Raw genomic sequence first — 20,091 nt, 5'->3', positions numbered from 1 at the left:
TTGCCACTCAAACAGGAGAATGAAATTCCCTGACTTTTCAAGGTTTTCCAGGTGTGTTTTAAGAAAATTTCAGTGTATCCGCATAATGCACATTAGCTGTGCTAAGAGGTAAATTAATTACGGTATTACTTGAGAACACATAAATTTGCCAATTACATGGCTGATATATATATATATATATATATATATATTTAATATATATAATGATATTTAATGATATATTTAATGATATTTTTAAATTAATTCCGGTTTTTTATACTTATTCAGCAGCATACATAAGCAAAAAATATGTGCATTAAATTTCGTGATGGCATGCCATCATACTGCTAGAATTAATTTCAGGATTTTGCCAGAGAAAATTTCCTGAAACTTGAAAGTATTATTTACTAATAATAAATAAATTTAGAGGAAAGAAGTAGCATTAAATGATACAAATTAATAATAAAAATAAAGATTATTACTTAAAAACTAAATTAGAATAATCAACGATATTTTAGCGAATATAGTTATATTTAATGGTTAGCCTAGATGACTTATTACTATTTTTTTTATTTTACTGCAAAATGACAAATAAGGCGTTTATTAAAAAGAAAAAAAAAAAAAAAGTAAAAAAAGGTTTAAAAGATTTTGTGGTAAAATCCTACTATACTGTAAGGCCTTGGGCATGATTTTGAAAACTGTCGCCAACACCAAAATGACCCGTTTACTGCTCATCAATAATGTCTCCATATTCTGTGTGTACCGTACATGGAGGTTATTCTAACCAACAAACGTCTAGGTAAACAGGCCCGCGCCAAGCCTAATCGACTCTCGTACAAATGTCTACTGAGTGTCTTTATGCAGTGACGATATTAAAGGGAAACTGCTCATTGTTAACACTTAAAATGAAGTATTATTAACATAATAATATAAGAAACCAAAAAAATTACATTTTATCTTTCAGTTTGTCTAAATGTGCAAACATTTTGTGCTTTGTTAAACACTCATATTTTTATTGAAAAATTATACGTATATTTATTTTTTAAAAAAGTAACACTGCAAGCGAAGCGAAATAATACACTAAACGCATTGGATACCAAATACATTCTATAACAAAAAAAATCGATGCACCAAGAAGGAGTCATCCGATGGAAACAAAAATTGGTGGTTAGGAAGATTATATACAGAATAGAAAATGATTAAAATTTCAGAACAATTGAATGATTTATTTCAAAGTTACAAGGTAACGAGCTCAATAAAATGTTGACGCACCTTTAGTCTGGATGCAAGCTGCCACACGGCATAGATTAGACTGATCTAACTCCAGAATGGTCTGCAGTATTTCTTGCCAAATTTGCTCCAATTGTTCGCCTAGGTCATCAACATTCCCTGGTAGAGAGATCTGGCAATCTGGATGACAAGGCAGTGTTTGACAGGTTGTAAGATAGGTCCTAGCAACACGTGCCGCATGTAGTCTGGCATTATCTTGCTGAAAAATAAGGCCAGGGTACTGCAAAAGGAATGGTAGGAAAAAGATCTCAGAATGTCATTGACGAACTGCTGTGCTGTAACTGTACCTCTAACGACGACCAAAGGTGTCCGGCTATCGAGGGAAATGGCACCCTGGACCATAACTCCTGGTTGAGGGCCTGTGTGGTGTGCAATAATGAAAGCAGTATCGACATGCTGCTCTGGGTGTCCCCAGACACATCTTCGATGATCGTCACCACACAGCTGGAAGCGGGATTCGTCGCTAAAGACTATATGTCCCCAGTCAGCATTATTCCAACCTGATCGAGCCAAGCACCACTGTAATATGGCTTGATAGTGTACAGGTGGTGTAACGTTTGGCAGGTGGCAATAAAAGTAACGTTCGGTACGAGCGTAGATTTCGCTCTCTCAGATAGCAATGAATCAGGCGCTGTGACAGCTGATTTGACAATCATTCTGTCCTCCCGATCGGTTGTGGCCTTAGGTCGACTGCTACCATTATGACGCTGAAATCTGCCAATGTCCCCACATTCTTGCCAGCATCTTCTAATCACTGCATTGCTTCAGCTCATATGACGAGCAATTCTCCGATTTACTCAACTTGCATCTTTCAATCAAATGATACAACCTCTTTTAAACTCTGACAGTTGCTCATAATGAGCTCGAATCCTGCACCGAGGGATTTTTTTCAGTCGTTGAATGCTATCCTAAATCGCAATGCAACAGAAAGTTTTAACAACAGTTCAAGAAAAACTTCTTTATACATATTCAGGATGTGCAGTTCCGATGAACTGAAGATCGCACTATTCGTTCATTGGACACCAAATTTTAATCATTTGCATATTTGGTCAAAACATTTATTCATACGAAATTTCAAAGCGTTCAGATGATTCCTTCTTAGTGCATCAATTTTTTTTTTGTTGTTATAGATTTTATATTGCTTAACACTGTTTATTATCTTAATACTAAAAAAAAATAATTTAAGTATCTAATAAATTTGTATGGAATAAATTGTTGTTGTTAGCATCGTTAACAACAAGGTCCAAACTGTGATTACAACAGGGCACAAAAAATGCTTCAGAGCTGATATCTAGAGATATATCCAAAATTCTTTTCTGTACACCGCTATGTTGTTGACAATGATACAGCTTGAAGTTTCAACCGGCGATGCTACATTTTCTCCAAAAGTTTGCAATAATTGCAGTTCATGCACAAGATCTATACTATTTATATTGCTTTGATTTTTATCAGTTAATGCTTTTTGCAGTTTTTGACATAAGCTGAGCTGATCTTGTAAATGAAGCTGATGCGTATGTAAAGGTAGATGCCGGTGCCGTAGACACGTCAAATTTCTTAATTCTTATTTTGTGTCTACTGTTGCAATTGTAGTAATTTGTGCAACATTTACTTTTTTGTGACTTTTTTTTGGTTATCGCTTGTTGTTATTGTTATCCTACATAAAAAAAGATAAGTGCAGTTACATATTATGTTAATCATAGGTTAACTTTTTAATTCAGAAAAGCAACAATTTGAGCATAATTACTCAAAACTGTTTATCTCTCATGTTTGAGATGTCTTCTGCCCTGGTAAAATAAGACGGTATGATAAAAGGAAGGGGCACTTAGACCTGGCGAGCTTGAGGCGGCCTTAACAGAGTTAAACGTCCCAACCCCTAGAGGCGATCCAAGAAGCCACTAACCTATCAGTCACACTGAAGAGCTAAGACTGAGTCGACAGGAATAGTCAGCAACTCACATTCCACACCCCATCCTGGAGAGATAAAAAAGCATCTGCCATCAAGAGGGGTCCCAGCCCCCGGACAGCAGAACCGGGAAAACAGAACAAGTCACTTAAACACTACCAGACAGACCGGACCACCAATCCGGCCTACTAAAACTACGCCATGGTACATAGACTTCGGCTTTAGGCGACCTCAGGAGGGAAACACACGAAGGATATGAATATGCAGTTTTGAAGCTCCTCGTGCTCACTGGAAACCTCAAGCAGTTTAAAGGCTCACTGAATTTGCCAACTCCACCGACAGAAGTGTTTTGCCTCAGATAACCATGAATATCTGACTATATAGCTCCACCAGAACCAACAGAACGGACAAGACAGTACCATATGGTCCCTATTGAGCCTGAACCAGCCATTGCCAGCGATGACTCCAGTTCTGTGAAGACTTATTTTAAACATCCGTGGCCGAGACTGCCTAGGTACAGATTCTAATCAGTAGCTTCAAAGGTTTTATTTGAGTCGACTTCCCCAGGGGTGGTGTTCAAATAAGACAATAATTTTCTTGTTGATATAGGCTCCGAGACAGACTGCTTGTTTTAATGATTGCCTGGTGCCTTCGTGCACCGCACGACCTTGCACCTATTGTTGGAGCAGGCCCGTATGCAAAGAAGGAAAGGTTCCATAGACGTAATGCTATTACGCTGCTTGAAAGCGAAGGGAAAATTCCGGGCAGCCAGAAAATCCCTCTCCATGAGATGTGCAGGAAATTGAGGAACACATGTCAAGAAGAAACATTCTTTGACAAAATGTTTCTTCTTTGATTTTTCGCAATAATTTAAACACGGATTTTCGTAGTTTTTCCCCCCTCAAAATAACTAATGCATTATTTAATTTACTTGCGCGAAAAATATTTTCTTTTGCTTTAAAGTTTGAAGAACCTTTAAACGTAATCTATTTTATGAACTCTTGATAACGTGACCTTCGAACTTTGACACCGGCTTCGAGCTTTGGCGACAGATATTTCATGCATATGCAGCAGTTTTTCTCTATGTTGGAACGGAGCCACTCCTGTTGCAGAGAAGTTTTCCTTCTCAACAATACATATTCTTTGATTCTAACTTTCATAGTATATTAGGATTAAATCGATTTTGTTTTATACGAGAATAAGTATTCTGTTTAATTCACCATGCACTGCACATGCACGTGCGATTCTCTCGATTCTTGAGGTTTCTGGAAACTTGCTTTGCTTTTCTAAAAGACAATCTGATTGGAGCTGCGAAAATTGGCTCTATACCAGCTGTCCAAATGACTCTCATGCGATACACAATTCGCCAAGAAAGTGATCGCTTCCAGTCGGTGCAAAACTCGCTTTTGGGGGAGGGGGGGGATCGGCGTATGAAATTCCCTGACTTTTCCAGATTTTGACTAAAATATTTAAATTACCTGCCTTTTCCCTGTTTTCCAGGTATCGTGGCAACCTTGTATAAAATTTACCCACATAATGTAAAGCTTTTTTTAATCTATGTAAACTAACAGACATTTTTACTTATTTCATAACTTTCAGAAATTCATGTAAAATATAAGATATACATGAATTTAGATACTGGCGTGTTTCAAAATTTGGCATATCTGTTAACCCTTTCGTGGGCCGTGGGAAGATTACTTCCCACCTATATGTTCCTGAGAAATACACCTGTGGGGAGCGCAAAACCCACTATAATATATTGGCTTTGCTATTATAACGTTGGGAACTCTAATTCTCACTCTAATGCTGCCATCTGTGTTCAATCGATTGAAAACAGAATTACCACATTTGTTTTGAAAGTTCGAACGTGTTGTGTGAGATCTGTTCCAATGAGACACCTGTTTTGATTTGACATTTGCATTGCTATACGATTCTGCGACAAATGTAAGTAAAACACTTTTTATTATAATAACGTTTCCTTATTTTGTATATTTCTGCAGTAACTATCTAATATTGAATAATAAATAATGGGTGAAAAGTGAAAATGCTGTTGCATCATGTATAAAAGCCACGTGCAATAGGTGTGTTGGAAAAATTAGAATATTTTTGAAAATACATTTGAAAATATCATTCAATTCCACCGAGAAAGAAAAGGATTATTTTGGCATGATTTTTACTGAGGAAATTTTACAGAATATTGTTGATGAAATAAACTCATATGTAAAGCAGCCTAAGAAAATGAAGAGATACCACAAAAAGACATTATCCTGAACTGGAAAGAAATCACATCAGAAGAATTGAAAGCATGGGTAGGTATGCATATACTCATGGGTATACATCAATTGCCTGAACTGAAAAACTACTAGAGCACAGACTCTATTCTCAATGTTCAATCAGTAGCAAGAATAATAATCGCAAAGAGGTTCAAAAAAATAACTGAGACTTTACATGCAAACGATAAGAGCACAAATCCATGTGGGAAATTTGGGCATGATAAACTTTATAAAGTCAGGCCAATCCTCTCACAGCTCAATGATTCCATACCTAAAGTCTACGAACCTTCGTCAACATTATGAATAGATGAATGTATGATAGCTTTCAAAGGGAGAACTTCATTGAAGCAGTATATGCCAATGAAGCCTATAAAAAGAGGTTACAAGGTGTGGTGTTTAGCAGACTCTAAGACTGGATATATTCAAAAATTTGAAATTTATTGTGGAAAAGAAACTTCTGATAATAAGGATAAAATATTTAGCTTAGGGAAACAGTAATAACTAAACTAACGGAAGATGTGAAAGAGACCGGTCATCTTATAGCCTATGATAACTATTTGACATCTTTTAGGCTTGCAAAAAGTCTACTTATAAGTGGTCAGTTTTCTGTGGGGATTGTGAGGTCGCAAAGGAAGGATCTTCCACCAATACTGAAGGCTAATAACAAACTACAAAGAGGGGAATCAGTGTTCCTAACTAAGGAAGGTGTTGCTGCAATAAAGTGGATGGACAAAAAGGCTGTTACATTGTTAACTACTGCACATAATTCAGCGATTATTACATCTGTAAATCGTACAAAAAAGGATGGCACTAAAACAGAAATACCTTGCCCTAAAGCTGTTGCCATATATAACGATATCATGGGAGGGGTTGATTGCTTCGATCAAAGAAAAGAAAGGTACCAAATAAGGAGAAGATCTGTAGAATGGTGGAATCATATTTTTTATTTTCTTACTAATCTTGGCATCGTAAATAGTTTTATACTGTGGCAAGGAAACAAGAGAAACTGAAGTTTAGACCAGCTAACATTCCGTATAGCATTAGCTCGTCAACTAATAGATGGATATTCCTTGAAAAAAAGAAAAGCCGTCCTGCTAGCTTCCAAGCAAAAAGGTATGCAGTTCCGGATGATGCACTCTTAGTCAATGTGGGAAATCATATGCCAAAGATGGTTTCCAACTATAGACAATGTAAGAAATGTAGCACGAAGGCCCAAGAAAAGAAGACCCGCTATATGTGTGCAGTACCCTTGTGCATTGAAACATGTTTCTCATTTTTTCACGGCAAATAATCGCCTTTAAATTGAATTTTCTCTATGACCATAAAAGGTCCCGTGGGAAGTATACTTCCCACCCCTAGAATTTAAATATAAACAAAAAATTTGGCAAAATAAAATATATTTCCTTAAATGCTATTGTTTAATTGATAATAAAACATAAAAAAAGGGGAGAAATTCAAAAGAGAAATAAATGGCCCACGAAAGGGTTAACTATAATATAACATGGCATATAATATAATAACATCAAATGTGGTTTGGGCACTTTGTTAAAATTATTTGGAAGTAGGAACAATGTGACTTTTCCCCCCACTCCTGCACAATGGAAGGGAAAGGAAAATAGGCTGCCATATATTAAGAAGTTCGGCAAGATAAATTTTTGAATTTCTCCGTAAATTTCGCACCAAATTGTACAAAATTTAATACAAAGTCGAAATCCGGACTCTTCGGGACTGGCGATTCTGGATATTAGATCATCAGTTTAAATCTAGGAAGATGGCATGCAGAAATAATAAAATTAAAAATATGAAATCGTGATTTTTGAAATAACAAAGTATTTATGATCTAAAGGGTATAACAATTTAAAAAAAAAAAAAAAAAGCTTTATATTTATTTGTTTACCTTATTAAACATTTCTTTCAGTGTAAGTTGCTTCGTTTTTTGTGCTAATACTTTTTCTTTAATTCTGTAGACAGACATAACCTCTTGTTTAGTTACATTGTTGAAGTCCTGTAACTGATATTTCAAGAATTCCAACCAACTCATCAATCGAAATTTTCTCGTTTTCAGTAACTTCTCTGTCACTTTCTTCACTATCGGTAGCAGTATTTTCTGGATCTAGAACTATACTACAGATTTCGGCATTCATTAATTGATTGATGATTGAGAAGCATTGTCATCACAATAAAAAACTTCTTTTATATCATCTTCATTTATTACCGCTTCTCCACATTTTTTAACAAAATCCGTTAATTGGAAAATTTCACCTTTGTTTTGTGACCTTTAAAATTAGAGGTTATCCTCATCAAATTTAGCTATTCTTCACTATACGTATTTGGCTATGCATCACGAGGTTGGTGACTAACAACAAGTTGATCCGTTAAATTTTATCTTGCTTCTATCGTGCACTGAGACAATTTAGCTTGAATTGTATTAGTTTAGTTATTTATTATATTTATGTGTATTTCTCGCACATGCTTAAGGCAGAGTTCTGAATAAATAAATTCTGAGGGCCGGCGCTAGATATCTTACCATCTGATGCAGTCTCTATGGATCCTAAATTTTCCTACTCTATGCTGCCATACGAGCCCTGACGCTGGTTTTGGATTTATGTGAATAACAAATTGGTTATTCTTAATTCAAATAGCCCTAAATGTAATCTTTGGGTCTATGAGTTTCATCAACAAAATCTATTTTCAGCATATGGAAAGATATTTTTGCTAAATTTTTCCTCGTCAACATTTTTTAGCGCATTTAACTTAAATCTGTAATCATCACCAAACATAATGTCAACATAAAAGGTTACCACACTCCTTTATTACTCAATTATTAACATAAAAAACTTGTTTAGGCATAGCAGCATAAGTCATTACTCAATTTGCCATGTTTTGATAAACATGCTGTGATGAAAGGAAAGTATAATAAATAATGATTTCTCAGGTTGGCATCAGATCAAGGATGTATCTATGTGGAATGTTTCCGTTTAAGATGCATGCCAAGCAGATACGCAGCAATGGAGCCAAATTACTGATCGCACAAATATATGCTAAAATGATTGTTTCTTTAATAACAAGGAATTTTATTTGGTGTCGAAGTGAAATTAAGAATCAGAACTTTTCAGATGTTTTATTAAGCATGGAAGATGAGGGGATAAAATGCGCATGCGTAAAGCCCACGAGAAAACTTTGTTGGTGGTTTTGAGGTCCGGATTTCGGACTTTGTACTGTATTTAGGGATAATGAGTCGCAGAATCGAAGTATGGGAAAAAATTGATATGTTATTTTAGATATAGTCCGATTTTGTGTCAAAATACCTATGTTAGAACAATGCTATATAAAAATCTAATATACGAGGGTATTTCGAAAAGTAAAGATACACCGTACGCCCGTACGCCAGAAAAAAAGAAAAGTTTTGGTGAGCAAGTTGGCAACACAGATGTTAACCTTGAACCGTTAGCTTTCTCCTCGCGGTCGTTCGGCATTTCAACATTGATTTTGGTTGGAGTAGGTCATGCTTAAAATGGCTGCGCCAACCCCGCCAAATGTGAAATGGGCTCCGTCATACGTTTTCTTCACGCAAAAGGTCAGTGACCAGCGGATATTCACAAAGAAATTATTTCTGTTTATGGGAATATATATCATGAATCGAGAAAATGTAACGAAATGGTGTCATCATTTCTCTGAAGGTAGGCCCGATGTTCATGACGAACAAAGAACAGGTCGGCCATCTGTGATCTGTGATGCCCTTCTTCAGAGAACAGAGAAAGCACTTCATGCGAATAGACGTCTCAAATTGAAAGAATTGTATCAGATCATACCAGAAGTGTCAATAACAACTTTTCATGAAGTTGTGACTGTCAAGTTAGGGTACAGGAAATTGTGTGCGTGCGGCAACCTTCTATGACTGTGGGATACAAAAGCTTGTGCACCGACTTAACAAATGTTTGGATAACGGGGGTGATTATGTCAAAAAATAATAAATAATCCAGTTAATAAGATGTAACTGACATTTTCTAAATAAATGTTTTTTTTAAGGAATGCGAGCCATTGTATCTTTACTTTTCGAAATGCCCTCGTATATCCTAAGTCGCGCTAAGATAGTCAGATATATAAAAAAAAAATAGTTTTCTTTTTTAATGAAGAACAAAGTAAAATCAACATTATTTTAAAGAAAACTATGCAATCTGATCTGATTCATACTTATTTATGATGTGTGCCCCACTGGAACAAAAAAAAAAATATATTAACAATAGTGTTTTGAAATAGGTGACAGTATGCAAATAAACATATCTAAATAGAACTAAAAAAATATTATAAAATATTTCAACAGACATATAAACTTTTGGCTAAAATCCATAACACTTTTATGATTCTTCCACTTGTTTCTTAATTGCTTGTAAAATTTATGCAAAATTGCTATTTTTCTTAAGCAGTTTAATGGTACAAAAAATAAATGAAACTGATTTATATATGTATTAAAAAATTAATTTATGGCCTTAATTTAGTTTTACATCTTTTATTCACAGGATACTGCTTACTTTTTTTCTATATTCTGATAAACAACTCAATTTATTAATATAAGATTGAATGGAAAGATGGAAAAAGTGAAGCTTTAATTAATTTTATTTTCTCTAACCCAGATCTAGGATTTAGAGGAGTCTTAATATCTTGTATGATTCCCACTACATCTCTTATCAAGAGCACAGCAAATTTCACTGTTTTTATTATCACAGTATAAGCACAATGGAAGTTCAGATCACAAACAAATAATTTCATAAACAAATCATCTGAACAAAAATTGTCTCAGATAAAAAAGTGTCTTGAATAACACTCAGATCATCAGCAAATAATTTTCATAAGTACCTTCTGATGCAAAATTAAGACTTAAAAACTTTATTTTAAATATTTTTCATTGCTTAACTTTCGTTAACAGAGTCTGGCAGCAAATGACTTACAAGACCATGAATTCAGCCTGCAAGAAATTACAGCCAAATTGTGATGCAAGCAGAGATTTTAAGGATTTTGATGGTAATGAATTTTAGAGTCATCTATGATACTGTGTCTTTATGCAAATTTATGGACTTGAAAGTTAGCATTAAGGGCATAGAGGAGTTAAGAGATGACCACAGAAATTAGGATACTTAAGCATTTCATGCAATCACCCTGGCTCAATTTGGCGATTTTTTGACAGAAGAAAAGCAAAATCCTACTATTCAAATTCAGTTTGCAAAACTTTATTAAGACATACATAAATATTATGTATTGTTCAGACTGAATTTCATGCCAGGTAATCGTTTGACATTTTGGGATTAAGTATAAATATTATATAGGCATAGTTTTCATTCATTTATTCTTTATTTTAATAACTTTGCTCAAAAGGTCAAGTAGACCAAAACACGAACTCGGAACTTCTTAACTGTTTAGGTTTTAATGTTTTATATTACCGTATATATCCGCGTATAAGTTGATATATTTTGGACAAAAAAAAAAAAGACTTCAAAGTGGGGGGTCTACTTATACGTGGGGCCATTAAAAATTAAAAGAATCGGAAGTTAAAAAATTTCTTTATATAATGCAGTTGTTTTCTTCCCATACTCAAATTGGACGACTTATCAAGTAAGTCACTTACTTGAAGTAATTTCATGACTTAAATTATGTGATGAACTAATCACAGAGTTTCATATTTTAACTAGAGTAAGTTTCAATTAAACCAGTTACAATAGTTATTGTTCATTCATGAAATACTTTTGTTAACACGCGTACATGTTTAAAAAAATAGCCCACGCAATAACTGAACAGTTTTGAATATTTCTTTTAACCTTTAAAAAGGGAAAATGCATATAGATTTTACATACGCGAATCTTTTCCGGAACAAATTCTAGGTGGTTACTAAATACGATCGTTTTCCCCCAATTATCCTGCGTTTTGGATATGTTGGCGACGCTTTTGCCTGCTGGATGCTGATTGGTTGTTCGGGGGCAGAAAACTCTTCGGGTTAACATCCAGATTCGACGGATTCTTTGCTAGAATCACGTGCCCCACTGTTAAATCTTACTTGCTCTTGTCAGCACGTTTTTGTTTCCTTTCTTGTTTCTGTTGATATGGCTGATTTATTGGTAGTTAAAAAGAAACGTCAGTCATACGCTGCTGGATTTAAGTTAAAAGTTATTTCTTTCGCAGAAGAGACTAATAACTGTGCTGCTTTTCGTCAGTTTGGGGCAGTGGCGTAGCAAGCATGACTGGCGCCCGGGGCAAAATACCTTTTTGGCGCCCCCCCCACAATAAAAAATTTCAGTAATATAATGTATAGAATATATTCGTAATAAGAAAATAATGCAAATAATAATAAAATGCTGAATTTGTTATAAAATACTCAAAAATATATTAAGAATAGTCACTAGCTAACTACACTATCCTTGGATTCGGAAATGCATCCGTGTCGGCGGAAAAATCAGACATACGATGATCTAGAATTAGTTCAAAAGGTGTTATAAGTGTTTTTAAAAAGTGCAGGTTTTAAACAATTAAAAGTTTAATATACATTATAGATAAATAGATATGTAGCAACTTGCCTACTACAACTCAACTCTGCCAGTCTGGTAACCCATAGCAACAAAGAACAAAATAATATTTATTCTATTTAATTGTTATAATTATTTAATGATCTGTCTCAAAAAATTGTACTATCATAATTGGTGACACGTACTTATTACGAATAGCAACATTCAATGATGCACGAATATGGAGTTCATATGTCAAAATTCTGAGCAGCAGTAAGTTATCCAGTGTGATGAGATGCAAGTAAGACATTTCACCTGTCATTTAAAGCGTTGTGCCGCATTCCGGCGAGTCAACATATTTCTGTCATAATTTCAGTGGATATATGTATCGTCTACAGCATTTGAGCCGCCAATTTCTCCGATTTCAAGTACCAAGAAACTGTGTCACTATAAACATATTGATTATTTTTCTATACATATTATTATTGTGCGTATTTCATTGATATAAAGTGGTTGACAACGATGCTGCTTCACAATTGGCGCGAGTGGCAGTTAAGCCATCACCTTTTTGTCGCCGAGACCCATCGTTATGGTTCATTCAATTGGATGCGCAGTTATGTCGCAGTACTGCCGACGAAACTCAATTTTATACAGCGATTTCCGTGTTAGAATCAGAGGTACTGCAATCAACTCGTGAAATAATTTTGAATTCACCGGCGACGGACAAATACAAATCTTTAAAAAATTTTAATTTCTGTTTGTGAAGAATCATAGACAGAATTAAGCAGTTGTTGCACGATTTACGATTGGGTGATAGGAGGCCTTCTCAATTGCTGTCTAAAATGCCAGACTTAGCCACCGGTAACCTAACGGATAACATTCTTAAAACATTATGGATACATAGACTCCCATCTAACATGCAAACCATTTTAGCGGCCAGTAGGGAGCCACTTAAAAATCTTCCCGAAATCGCTGATAAAATTCACAAGTTGGCCAGTCCAGCGCAAATACACGCAGTGCAGGCTCCTGGTCCAGGTACTGTGGCGTTACAGGCTCAAATTGATGATTTGTCCAAACAGGTTGCTCAGTTAGTAGCCATCCAAGCTGAACCTTTTCAGCGCAACCGCTCCACATCCCGTGGTCGAAATACACGTCGTAGCCCACTGAGGAAACGTTATGAAAGCCGGGTATTCGTAACACGGCTATTTGTTTTTACCACCACAAATTTGGCAAACAAATGCCACCCACTGTGTCGTTATAACGACCAGGGAAACGAGAAGGGCCGTTGCTCGAAGTTGTGAACGACAGCGGCCGGAATTTTGCACGCCTTTTCGTCATCGAAAAGAATTCGGGCTTAAGGTTTCTTGTAGACACCGGGAGTGATGTTTCTGTCGTTCCACCACATTTTCACGAACAAAAGGGCCTTACCAAGCTATAACTTTATGTAGAAAATGGAACTCCTATTCAAATTTTTGGTGAACGCCTGATATCTGTTGATTTAGGATTGCGCCGCAACATCCAATGGCCATTCATTTCAAGTCCTACTGTCTCAAGTCCTATTAGTGGCGCTGACGTTTTTCAAAAAATTTCTTTGCTTGTCGATCTTAAGAATCGCCGTTTGATAGATTCTACAACCAACTTAACTTATCCGGGAGTAATTCGCAATAGTCAAGATTTGAGCATTAAACTGATTTCGGGTAACTCCCCATGGCGTCAACTTCTCAGAGAATTCTCTACAAACACGCGCCCAGTTATGGGTAGTTCCGAATCCAAACACGATGTACTACATTATATTGAAACGACCGGACCTCCAATTGCGGCTAAAACAAGACGCTTCCCTCCGGACAAGCTTAAAGCCGCCAAAGAGGAATTTCAATACATGATGGAACAGGGAATTTGCCGTCCTTCAGAAAGTTAATGGGCCAGTCCGCTCCATCTAGTTCGGAAACGAAATGGTAACTGGCGCCCGTGTGGCCAATATCGTCGGTTAAATGCAGCTACAATTCCTTATCGTTACCCAGTCCCGCACATTCAAGACTGTATGCAAGTTTCAGACGGAAAAGCTATTTTTACAACCTTTGATCTTGAGCGGGCGTATCACCCAGCTGATATTCCAAAAACTGCTGCAATGCTGCTCAAACGTTTCAACACTTCATGAATCAGGTGTTAATCTGCCTCGACTTTTGTTTACCTTATTTTGATGACGTCTTAATCACCTCCTCTTAAGAACACCTATCACATTTGAGAACAGTTTTTGAACGTTTTCAAAGGTACGATGTCAGTCTTAATCCTTCCAAATGCGTTTTTGGCCAACCAAGAGTATCCTTTCTTGGTTATGAAATTTCCGCTGATGGCGTTCGACCCCTTGCAGATAGAGTCAACGCTATCCACGATATACCCGAACCATCTTCAGTGAAGGACTTAAGAATCTTGCCATGCTCAATTTTTATCGACGTTTCTTACCTCATGCAGCGACCATACAAGCACCTCTAAATTCTTTTTCGGTTGGAAGCAAGAAAAATGATAAACGTGTTATTATAACCTGGACCACAGAATCTCGCGAAGCGTTCCAAAAATGCAAACATGATTTAATTTCGGCACCAAATTTGCAGTATCCTTCCGCATCTAAACAATTATCATTCTACGTTTATAAGGTATTTCTCCCGCTCTTCTAGCGTGCCTTTGTGGTGTAGTGGTTCTGCACGCTGGGCCGGTACTCCAGATGTCCGCGGTTCGATTCCCGGCGAAGGCCGTTGCATATTTTTCATATCTTCTGCTTCCAAAAAATAACCTAATGTCTCTACACGATGATGCATCAACAACAGGTATAGGAGCAGTTTTACAACAGAAAGATCAAGAATTATGGATACCACTTTCTTATTTTTCTAAAAAACTCTCACCAGTGTAAACCAGATACAGCACTCACGATCGCGAATTATTAGGAATTTATGAAGCTGTCAAATATTTTCGACATATGCTACGAGCTCTATATCAAAAGATATCCGTTATATTGAGGGTTCGCAGAATATTGTTGCAGACACCTTGTCTCGTATTGAACAACTAGCCGTTCCTTCACCAATAAACTTTGCTGCCCTTGAGGATGAACAACACCGGGATTCAGAACTACAAACCCTCTTGAAAAGCAAATCTTCCACCAATCTCAACTTGCAGCCTATGCAGCTGTCACCTGGAAAATCACTTTATTGTGATGTTTAGGATTCAAGATTTCGACTTTAAGTTCCCTCCAGGTTTCGCCATGCCATTTTAGTCAGTTACATCGTCTGTCACATCCTGGCATCAAGGCTTTGAGGAAACTGATACAGCAACGTTTCGTATGGCCTAGCACGCAAAAGGACATAGCCAACCTGACACGTTTGTGCTTGGAGTGCCAAAGATCTAAAATTGTCAGACACACCATCAGCCAACTTAAAAATTTTAATTTGCTCTCATCTCGCTTCAATCACGTGCACCTCGACATGGTCGAGCACTTATATTTATTAATAATAATATAATACATGAATACAATTAATTACTATGTATACATTTTTCTTACCTTGGATGAAGCAAATTTATCATTTACTTCATCAAAGTCGATCCTTTCAAATTTTTCTCTTTCCACACTTAAAAATGCTAGATGACTTAGGGGATCTTGGCCCATCGTTGATTGTAAATATGTGAAAATTTATTTTAATTTGCTGAACGAACGTTCATAGCTAGCATTTGATAATGAAATAGTAAGCAGTATTTAAAGTGCGACTCTTAGGTTTGGAAAAACATTTTCTCTATAGATCTGATGTGGAATTTTAGGTTCCGTTTCTTTTCTACTGCGGAGTAACGTCATGAAGTAACATTCACTGCTCAAAACAACTAGGGGATATTGTGGGTTCGGTATGAAAATCATATAATCGATAACCTTTTTGAACAAAAGGAAATAGAAGAGATTATAAAGGGAAATTATAACGTTTAAAAAGTTGGGAATATGCAAATTTAGTCTGTGACGTCGAAAACTATGAGTTTAAGATAAGGAGTGAAAAGCGACCTGCAGCATTCCTTTTGTAGTAGGAGATTAAAAACAATTGACAAGAGTTGACTGTTTGCAGCAGTCAGTCCGATGTCTCAGCAAGATGACTTAGTAGAATCAGTAGACTAGAAGGCCATCAGTCGTTTACAGGAAAGTCAAATGCAATCCATTGTAGCGGAAGCGTTAGGATTTTCCCAAAATGTCATTTCCAGATTATGGAATCGTATTTTTGAAACTAGATATGTTTGAGAAATTCGGGAGAAGGTCGTGTTATCGTTTTAAAATAAAAAGCGAGAGATATGCGTGCATTTCGTTTAAAAAAATAAAAATATATCTCTACTTTGGAGAAATAAAATGGTCAGAAAGAACGTTTTGGTTGATGGTACTACAAACATTTTATTACACATTTTATCAAACAAATCAAGGAAATAAATAATTAATTATATTACAATAGTTATTAATTTTAAATATATTTTCCAGAAATCGAACAAAATAAAAACTGAAATTTTCCGGAAAATCTTGTTTGGACACCATTTGGCGCCCCTCTACGAGCGGCGCCCGGGGCATCATGCACCCCTTTGCCCCCCTGTCGCTACGCCACTGGTTTGGGGTTGACGAAAAATTCATTCGCGATTAGCGCAAGAATAAAGTAAAGTTACAAAAAATCCTGAAATTGAAAAAGGCGTCGCGACATGGAAAAGCTCCTTCTCCAGAACTTGAAAATGACTTGTAGGCTTGGGTTTTAGATAACTGGCGCAAAAGTTACCATCTGATTTGGAAGCAAAGGTTAATGAGTTTCAAAAATACATTATTGATGTAAGAAAAAGGACTTCTTTTGAACTTTCCCAAACAGGGAATATGGACGAAACCCCCATGTGTTTCGATCTACCAGAAAATAAAACAATTGACTGCAAGGTGGGAAAAAGCATTTTGACAAAAACGACCGGGCATGAAAAAACCCATTTTACAGTCGTTCTTTCATGCTTGGCTGACGGCAGTAAGCTTCATCTGTTGATCATTTTTAAAAGAAAAACTTTACCGAAAAACATTGTGTTTCCATCAGGTGTGCTGGTTCGCGCCCATGAAAAGGGATGGATGGATGCTGACAGAACAGTCGATTGGCTTAAAAATGTGTGAGATAAAAGACTGGGAGAAGCTTTCAAAAAACCTTCTCTTTTAGTGTACGATTCTTATCGTGGACACTTTTCTGAAGAAGTGACAAAACACCTAAAAACGACTGTTGCCGTAATTCTGGGAGGATTGACACCCATCATTCAACGCCTAGATGTCTGCCTCAATAAGTCCTTCAAAGTAACTGTTAGAAAATATTGGGCAGAGTGGATTAGTTACGGTCGACCAACATTTACAAAGGGAGGCAACATTAAAAAGCCCGATATTACATTAATTGCTCAGTGGGTTAAAGATGCTTGGAACGAAATACCTTCTGAAATGATTATAAAATCATTTTAAAAATAACGAACTAGACGGTACTTAGTTGATGCAGTTTTTGAAAGTGAAAATGACGACGAAGGCTCTGGTAGTGATTGTAACAATACAGAGTTCGAGACTGAAAATATGTATGATGACGAACCAATGACGACAGAAGAGTTCTATGAAATGTTTGGCGAATCTGAGCATGAATCGGACGTTGAAGGATTTTGATTTTGTTTATGTACCAAGGTATTTTTTATCGTATATTTACATTTTTTTCTCAGATGATTTTGAATAAATGTAGTACTTAAAAAAAAATTTTTTTTCCGAAGTTTCTCGATCGATTTCGGAAGTGGGGGGGGGGGTCGACTTATACGCGGGTTTCTTATTTTTTACAAATTTTTAATGTCGAAGTGGAAGGGGGGTTGAAGAATGAAGAGAAGATGAAGGTAGTTCTTTGACCTGTAAAATTTGTACAAAATGGGGTAAGGTGAAAAGTTTCATGTAATGATATATACACGGGTATATACGGTATTACCTATTAGGAAGTCAATTTAAAACATTAAAATATGAATAATTAATATATTATATCAAAATATGAATACTATTTGATTTTTCACATACAAAATTTTTTTTTTTTTTAATCTTCTTAGAAATTTGCATTTTACTTTGTCATAAGGGCACTTTTAATTCAATTTATGGAATTTTCTCAGGATAGTATTAATTTATTTCTTCTAATTTATAAATTTTAGGTTTTTCATAAATATATTATTATACATATATTTTGCACTTTAATTCTTTGCATAATGACTAATAATATCCCACAAATCGATCAATAAATCTACTTACATGCTGGTTTTTGGTTTTTATTTCTTTAGTTCTAATGAAAATTTCATAGTGATTTAACCACAGTTTGAAAACAATTTTCCCTTTAACAATTTTGCAACAAAATACTGTATTCCAACAGACATTTTACCATAGTTTCCCCTATTGCTGGCAAATTCTCTGAGTACATATTTTAAAAGTGAGTTTAAGGCAAAAATAATCACTATTTTTTTAAATAAAAACAATAAACTTGGAATGCAATAAATTAAAAGCATGTGAAAATGGTGATGTTGCTTGACTGAAAAATTCTTACACGCATGGTTATCAGAAGAATTACTATAAGCATAGTTGCCAGCATTTGGCACACTCTGAAAATCTGGTGATATTTGCACTAATACATAACTATGAATTATATAGTTTATTAAGAAAGAATTGAAACACATCCAGACACAGCAACAAAAAGCATTTATGAAGGAACTGCTTTCAGAAGCAGAAGAATGAAGAGAAGATGAAGGTAGTTCTTTGACCTGTAAAATTTGTACAAAATGGGGTAAGGTGAAAAGTTTCATGTAATGATATCACCCTGGTAAAGCAGCATGTAAGTGGCATTGTTCTGTTATCAGAACCAGATCCAGAAATATATGTATGCATGTATGGATGGATGTGTTCTTATATGTATGTATATACATATAGGATGTGTTCCTATATGTAAATACAGTCAAACATCTTTAATCCGGACTCGTAGGGACTTTGGCGATTCCGGATTATCGATTTTTCCGGATTATAGATCATCAGTTTAAATCTGGTAAGATGGCATGCAGAAATTATAAAATTAAAAATATGAAACCGTAATTTATAAAATAATGAGCAATTATGATCTAAAGGGTATCGAAATTTACAAAAAAAAGAAGCTTAATATTTATTTGTTTATTTTATTAAACATTTCTTTCAACGCGCGCATGCGTGAAGCATAACTTACGCATAGCCGAAATTAGAAAATTGCAACCAGAAAACTATTTGATTTGTATTCGTTATATTTATAATGAAGAGGAATTTGATTTAAATCATATCAAAGACGGAGTACATTGAGATTAAATACTACATTTAGTAAGGAATTATAAGTCGAATAAAATAAAAACATCTGCCCTGAAGATAAGGATAGTGCTGACAGATCAACTTCCAGTTCATTGCACGCCGCGACGTTCCCCCCCCCCCGGCGCAGAGCAGCGTGAAATTGATAAACAGATTTCAGAACGGTTAGATAAACAAAGGATATGGCTTTATCCATTTTTTTGTGGCAATTCGTTTTTTGTTTGATGGACATCGAAACATACTTTCGTTTTCTAGATCCTTTGGGAGCTCCAGCATCGGAAATTCTATTTGACATAATCGAAAGTTCAAGCTTACTTTTATAAAATTGCTCTTACAGTCTCCAAAAAATAATAAACCGGATCCAATTCGAAGATTAAGGAACAACACAATCATCAACATTAACTGAAATAGATAATTAGAGCTTATACCGCCCTTTATACATTAAACGCGCAAGCAAAAACGTATTCGGCGCTTTCGCAAACACATATGCGCAGTCGTAAATGTCTTGCGCGCACGAGTAAAACGCCTATGCGCATGCGTAAACGCAGCACATGCGCAGAAAAATTTTAGCTTTGAGGTCCGGATTATAGATCATTCCGGATTATGGGTGTCCGAATTAACGACTTTTGACAGTACATACCTATATGTTCCTACATGTATACAAATGGATGTGTTCCTATATGTTGTAAGGATTATGTCAATTTTATTAACAGTTAAATTTTAAGTTAAAGTTCCTTTCCTGTCAAATTCTTAACTTCAACTTACTTTTCGGCCAGAACGTAC

At 35.7% G+C, this 20,091-nt stretch overlaps 1 protein-coding gene across 3 annotated transcripts in view; it reads right to left on the bottom strand.

Annotated features, from left to right (window-relative positions):
- The window catches only part of Tsen34 (tRNA splicing endonuclease subunit 34), a 269,041-nt gene that overhangs the window by 203,199 nt on the left and 45,751 nt on the right, over nucleotides 1-20,091 (bottom strand). The window lies entirely within an intron of this gene.

This window comes from Stegodyphus dumicola, chromosome 9, assembly GCF_044657685.1.
Source record: "Stegodyphus dumicola isolate Sdum_Otavi_A_Nest chromosome 9, ASM4465768v1".
Lineage (NCBI taxonomy): Eukaryota > Metazoa > Arthropoda > Arachnida > Araneae > Eresidae > Stegodyphus > Stegodyphus dumicola.
Note: the sequence above shows the minus strand (reverse complement) of the source record. Positions and strands in the feature narration are given on the sequence as shown.